Source organism: Chrysochloris asiatica, unplaced genomic scaffold (genome assembly GCF_000296735.1).
Source record: "Chrysochloris asiatica unplaced genomic scaffold, ChrAsi1.0 scaffold00264, whole genome shotgun sequence".
Lineage (NCBI taxonomy): Eukaryota > Metazoa > Chordata > Mammalia > Afrosoricida > Chrysochloridae > Chrysochloris > Chrysochloris asiatica.
Genome location: NW_006408782.1, coordinates 1906997 through 1913483, shown reverse-complemented (window position 1 = coordinate 1913483; position 6487 = coordinate 1906997).

Here is a 6487-nt window from a genome sequence, read left to right as displayed (position 1 = left end):
AAGAGAATCTATTGTATCTTGTAATCTACCTGACAGCCTCACCACCTGGATCTCTGTTCCTACAATTATCCCTTCTTTGATAATGATATTATTTTGATCTTCAGTTGACCTCCCAGCTTCTTTGAATTTGTTGTTGTAGTTTTGTTCTGTTCTGGACTCTGCTATCTGTTGACTGAGTGCCAGGTGGTGTTGCCATGACTGTCAATCTCTGGTTGTTGTCTATTCTTGTTGGTTTTCAGTCCAAAGCACTCCCTTTATGTTGTTTTGAAGTGCTGGATTGGTTTTGATAAAATCTCTTAGATTCTGTCATGGAATGTTATGTTTTTACCATAGTATTTGATTGATAGTTTTGCTGGATAGATGATTCTTTGGCAGTGTTTTTCTTTTAGGGTTTTGTATATGTCTTCCCATTGCCTTCTTGCCTGCATGGTTTGTGCTAAATAGTCAGAGCTTAATCTGATTTGCTTGCCTTTGTAAGTGACACTTGTCTTCTCCCTGGCTATTTTTAGAATTCTCTCCTTGTCTTTGATTTTGGAGAGCTTGATTCTTATAAGTCTTGGTGACTTTGTTTTGGGGTCTATCCTTCCTGGAGTACGTTCAGATTTTTTAATGCTTATCTTCTTATCTTTCAAGATATTAGGGAAATTTTCTTCCAGAAGCTCTTCTACTATCTCCTCTGTGGACTTCTCTGATTCTCCCTGTTGCAAATTTCCAATAATTCTTAAGTTGTTCCTCTTCATGGTATACAGCACGAATCTTAGACTCTCTTCAGATTTTTTACTCTATTTTCTGCTTGCTGTCTGTCTTAGCAGTATTGAGGGACTTGTCTTCCAGCTCTCTGGTTCTGGCTTCCATCTCTTCTATTCTGCTCCTTTCCCTTTTCAGTGTATTGTCCATTTCTGATATTTTATCATTAATCATCTGGACCTCTTTTTGCAGGTTTTGAATTGTTTCCATTGCTGTTTCAATCTTGTTTGATTGCTCTTGTAGCACTTTCCTGACTTCTTCCTTGTGTCCCTCCATCCCTTTTCAGAGCATTTGAATTTGTTTCCATATCATTCTTCTGGATTCTTTCTCAGGTAAATCCAAAACCTGCTCTTCCTCTACTTGAAATCCATTGTCTATCTCCAGCACATTTGTCTCAATTACTCTTTTGTTTTGAGACATGTTTTGAGATTGTTTGTTGTGTTTGAGATATTTTGTTTGTCATTTCTAGTAGTTATGTGATTTTTTTAATGCTTAAATTGATGTTTGTTGTTGTGTTATTATGCTTACTGGGTGTCTCTTGGTGGATATGATCAGGAAATAGGCTTCCCTTTTTACATGTAATGCTTCACAGCTGTTATTGGCTCTTATCTCAATAGTGGAATATTATGGGATATGCTTGTAGCTTTTCTATATGGCCATGATTGCTGTCTCTTCTTGGATAACATAGGGAGAAAAAGCTTCCATCTCCAGGAAAGATGTGTGATCCAAAGGATCAATTGCAGAGTAATATAAAAGCAGAGACAAAACCCACCACTTTGAAACAAAAATAAATCTCTGGCCGAGTGTTCACAGGCAGTGTATTTGCATGGCAGAAGCTTCCAGAAGTGGGTAGGGTTGTCCACTCATTCAGACCCCTCCTCTAGTCACCACTGTGAAGGTGCATGGATAGATATTGAGACGTTAATGGGAGAAAGATTGTCCACTATTTTTGTCTCTGAATGTCAGTTAGATATCTGGATGTGCACAGTGTAATTCTCGAGGTAGTTGCATCCTTTATGTTGGGGTTTTACAGATTGTTCTCTGGTTTGTATGTTAGGCCTAATGTGCCTGTTTTTTCCTTGCTATATAGGCCTGGGTAAGGTTCTGCACAAGGAGCTCCAGTAGGGCAGTGGTCATGAATCAGGCTGCAAACCACAAGGTCAGCACCTCGAAGCTGCCAGCTGTTCTGTGGGAGAAAGACAAGGTGCTCCACTCCTGCAAAGACCCACAGCCTCAGGAACCCCACACAGGGTCACCAAGAGCCAGAACTGACTCCATGGCACACAGCCACCAATGGTCCTGCACAAGTCAATTTTAGGGCTGCGACCCCAAGGCTGAAGTCATAAGTAGCTGCCAAGCTCCTTCTCTCTGTACCATGGGAAAACTGTGGGGTCAGCCCTGGCTTTTTTTGGGGGGGTGAGGGGAGAGTGGTATGCACCCACCTGCTTGAAGGCGTCTAGGCTGGTGTAGAATCTCCTGCACCCCTTTTTGACAATGTCTCTTTACTGCTTTTAGCACCAGTTCCCTGTGCTGATCTGGCTGTAACCCCCACAATCATTGTTAAATTTGATCCCATTGCTGCTGCTACTGTGCCAATCCACTTCATTAGAGGTCCTCCTTTTTCTCCCTGATCCTCCACTTTACCAAGCATGATGTTCTTTTCCAGGGACAGGTTCCTCTTGATAATATGCCTTAAGTTTGAGAGATGAAGTCTGACCATTCTGGCTTCTAAGAAACATTCAGACTGTACTTATTCCAACACAGATTTGGTTGTTTTTCTGGAAATCCATGGCACTTTTAATATTCTCCTTCAACACCATAACTCAAGTTAATCCATTCTTCTACGTCTTTCTTATTCATTGGTCAACTTTCTCATGCATATGAGACTATTGGAAATACCCTTGGTGTATTAACCTTGGGTCAAGCACACCTTAGTCCTCAAACTTACATCTTTGCTCTTGAAGATTTAAAGAGATCTTGTACAGCAGATTTTCATAATGCAAAGCATCATTTGATTTCTTGGCTGTTGTTCCCATCACTGATGATGAGTGATTTGAGAAAAATGAAGTATTTATCACTAGATATTGCTTAACTTTATTAGTTTGTCTTTTACGTATTTCAGTTTGATCTCTAGTAGTAAACACTGATTGGGGAAGAATTCAGAATTGGTTTTGATACTGGAAATGGGGAAAGAAAAGACACTCTACCATAGATCCAGCAACCAAAAAAGCAATTCCATAAAAGACCAGATATGGGTAGTTAACAATAAAGCTAATAAGAATAAAATGAAAGATAGTAATAATGCACTAGAAATCACCCAATGAAATTCAGGCTACCCTTTAAATAGTACATACTGACAGAGGCCCTTAAGGAATCCCCCACAGATTTAATTTCCCTCTGTTTTTGTTGTCTTTGTAGTTAGTTGCTTTCATGTCAATTGCCACTCATGTTAACCTCATATATGCAGAGTACAACTACTCCTTGAGGTTTTCAAGGCTGTGAACTTTGAAAAGCAGGTTTCTAAATCCTTCCTCTGAGGTGGCTCTGGTTAGATTCAAAATGTGAACAATTCAGCTAGTAGTTGAACTCTTAACCATTTTTACCACCCAGCAACTTATGATTTCCCAAGTTAGGTGCCATCAGTTGGGCTCTTACTCATAATTGCCAAATGTACACCTGAATAGACACCTAGCATCTCAGCCAACTTGGAAATTCTGAAGTTTCTGTTTTGGACAATCACTCTATCACTAATGACCTAAGTCATACGCTGAAATTATGAGATGTACCTCTTTTCATTTTAGAAGTCAGTGCTGATTAATTTTTTTTTCTATTGTCTTACTGACTAAGGAGAAGGTTTGGTACAGCACCTTTTTAACTCTGGTAGCGTAGTGGTTACGAATTGGGCTGCGAACCTTAAGGTAAGCGGTTCGAAACTACCAGCTGCTCCGTGGGAGAAAGATGAGGCTTTCTACTCCCGTAAAGATTTACACCCTTGGAAACCCTATACAGGGTCGCTATGGGTCAGAACCGACTTGATGGCACATAACAACAACAACAACAGCAACCTCTTTTCATTTTAGAAGTCAGTGCTGATTAATTTTTTTTTTCCATTGTCTTGCTGACTAAGGAGAAGGTTTGGTACAGCACCTTTTTAACTTTATTCCTTAGAGAACATACTCATTCTACAAATGATTGTATAACCTGACAGAAATCACTGAAACTTATCAATGCTGTTACTGTTGTTAGGTGCCGTCCAGTTGGTGCCAACTTATAATGGCCCTAGGCACAACAGAACAAAACACTTCCTGGTCCTGCATCAACGTCACGTACTTTGCTATGTTTGAGCCTTTTTGCTGCTGCCACTGTGTCAGTCCTTCACATTAAGGGTCTTTATCTTTTTCACTGACCCTCCACTTAACTAAGCATGATGTCCTTCTCCAGGGTTTTACTGAACATTCTTCTTGGATTAGCCCACTTTGGGGCAGGTACTTTAAAGGACAGTGGTGATGCAAGTGTTTCCTGATAAAGTGTTCAGAGCTTGGCTACTAACCGAGTGGCTGATAGTTTGAACATACCCAAAAGTACATCAGAAGAAAGACCTGGTGATTTACTTCCAAAAAATCAGCCATTAAAACCCTATGTTGTTAAGTGCCATCAAATTGATTCTGACCCATAGCGACCCTGTATAGGGTTTCTAAGGAGCAGCTGGTGAGCTTGAACCACTGACCTTGCAGTTCTAACAACTTTCCAGTCTGGTGCATTAGTCCACAGTGCCATACCAGGATTCCTATAGAGTGAGGAATTCTGGTAAGATGGCGGAATAGGCAGATGCACTACCCAGACCCTCTACAACAAATATATGAGTAACCAAATAAAACAAACACAGACTAAAATTCTGACAACCTGAATTTCAAAAGAAATGTTAGAGAGGTGGATGGAGTGCCTGCTGGAAGGAGAGGGCAAGCAAGGATGGCAAGAGAGGGAGACTCACTGTCTGGTCAGATGTGACTTTACCATCTTGTGAGCAGGTTTAACAGCTGAAGGATGCCTGGCAGGGCAGATTCACAGGGGTGATGGAAAAGGTGTGATTTTTTTTTTTTTCCCCATTCTTCCCTGGTGACCAAAAGTATGGATAGTTCCCACCCTCATCTACCCCCAGCCCAGATGCTGCTCCCTGGGAATTCAGAGCTGTGTGGTTGGGAACCATGAAAACATGAGATGGAGGCTGGCTGTACCACTTTGGTGTCTGGATTCAGGTGGCTCCACTCCAGACCTACTAAAATGGCAGAGTCACAAGACCAGTATTTAACCAGTCATGTTGCCCCAAATTTCCATGTGGTCCTAACAGAAGCTGAAACCAGGTCCATCAAAGGCACCCATAAACTACTTCTCAATTGAGTGCCATGAACATAGATAGCACCGAGGCCGATAGGAACTTCTTCTAGGACCAGGACCTCTTCTGTCACATCCTCTCCAACCCACTGCATGAGCTCCTTGAATTACAGGAGGCTCCCAGAGATTTCTCCCCTCCAGGTCCAAATGCTGCACTGTTCTTTTGTTTTTTGGTTTTCACAAATATGACAATCTCACAGTGCCCTGAACACAGCAAACAATTTTAGCTGACACAGAAAAAACAGAAGTATTTTAAGTCCTCTTTACTTCCCTCAGGCAAGGTTATATAATTTGCATATCACAGGTTGTTAATGAGTCTTTCACATATCCTGCTGTCATGTTCTTCTGCATATTATCCAGTTTCTTGGATTATTTGCTCAGCATACAGATTGAAAAAGTATGCTGAAAGTATACAACTCTAGCATGTACCTTTACTGATTTTAAACCATTCAGTATCCCCTTGTTCTATTTAAAGTATAGTTTCTTGTTCTAAGTACAGGCTCCTCACAAGCACAATTAAGTGTTCCAGAATACCCATTCTTTGCAATGTTATCCAAAGTCGAATACCTTTGCATAATCAATAAATCACAAATACACATCTTTCTGGTATTCTCTGCTTTCAGTCAAGATCCATCTGATATCAGCAATGATATCCCTCATTTCAAGTCCTCTTCTGAATCCCTCTTTAATTCATGGAAGTTCCCTATCAATGTGGTGTAACAACTGTTGTTGAATTATCTTTAGCAAAAATTTACTTACTTGTGAGATTAATGATATTGTTCGATGATCTCCACATTCAATGGGTCATTTCTCTTTGGAATGGGTGAAAATATGGATCTCTTACAATTGGTTGGGCAGGTAGCTGTCTTCCAAATTTCTTGGCACAGATGAGTGATCACCTCCAGTGCTGCATAGGTTTGTTGCATCATTTCAATTTTTATTTTTATCAATTCCTGGAACTTTGCCTTTCTTCAATGTCTTCAGTGCAATTTGTTTGCACAGCTTCCTTTGGTATAATTACATGTGCTTCCTCTTGAAATGACTGACCATCGACCATTTCTTTTTGGTATGGTGAATATACATGTACCCTATAGCAGACACTAACTAACGGGCATTGATTTCCCCGTTAGGATGAGCACTGATATGCTAAGCATAAGTTTGGTGTTCAAACCTACCAGAAGCTATCAGAAACATTATAGAGAAATATCAACAAATATAGATCTAGAAGAATTATCCACAGATCATACTTCACTTAACTAAATCAACTAAATAATAAATAAACTCAGTGATTCGAAAATAAATATCCTTAGAACTGCTTCATAAAGTAACTAACCTTTAATAGTAAAAT